Raw genomic sequence first — 906 nt, 5'->3', positions numbered from 1 at the left:
TCCGTACTGGAGGAAGAATCCGAAAGATGATAAAGAAGCTGACCAAATTGCAAGGGCATTTATTCTGTGCTTGATTGGCTCCTCATTCCTCAATGACAAGAGCCAATACGTGAGTATGCACTACGCCCCCTGTCTGGAAATAGTCTCAGACATTGGTAAATATGACTGGGGCGGTGCGGCGTTGGCTTGCTTGTATAGATCATTGGATTCTTGTTCCAGGGGCAGGTCATCAAGCATGGGCGGGTATTGGAGGGCATGGGAGGTTAGTGTCATCGAATTGAATATCCGCAAAGTGCAACATAATTTTTTGCTTAAATTACTAATTTGTAAACTTGTCTTGTGTAGGTATGGGCTTGCGAGTATCTAAAGCCGTTTGCTTTATCAAGGCCCAGTGGGACCTTGAACACGTGGCCCAGAACATTGAGGTGGGTTGGTGCAAAATCAAAGCGGGACTTGCAACATCACTTGGAACATTTTAGAGTGATGATGCGACATCTAACAAATGATCAAGTATAAACCTCGACGTTTGTGTGAAATTTTATTTAGCTTCAAATGTATGATTCCCTGAGGTAACCAATTTGTGTTGCAGGTTAATTGGAACCCATAGGGGACCAATGAATCCGACATGCCGGAAGCCGTCATAAATAGTATGCCAACAACCCGTAAACGAATCCTACTTGAGGGACCAGCTGGTTCAGCCTGGTTTTTGGGAGAGCGAGTCGCAATGCAAAGTTTAGGCACCACAGAACCTCAAGTACCCAAAATTCCACCGAGGACAATGCTTTCTGATTATAAGCTAACTGATGAGGCAGAAGTCAGGGAAGCACTGAATGGGTACCCCGCTTCAGAATGGCTTGCAAATTCATCCAACTATGGCCACTACAGAGATGAGTACATAAGGTACCG

Source organism: Prunus dulcis, chromosome 3 (genome assembly GCF_902201215.1).
Source record: "Prunus dulcis chromosome 3, ALMONDv2, whole genome shotgun sequence".
Taxonomy (NCBI): domain Eukaryota; kingdom Viridiplantae; phylum Streptophyta; class Magnoliopsida; order Rosales; family Rosaceae; genus Prunus; species Prunus dulcis.
The sequence above is the reverse complement of the archived record's forward strand: the minus strand, read 5'-3'. Positions refer to the sequence as shown.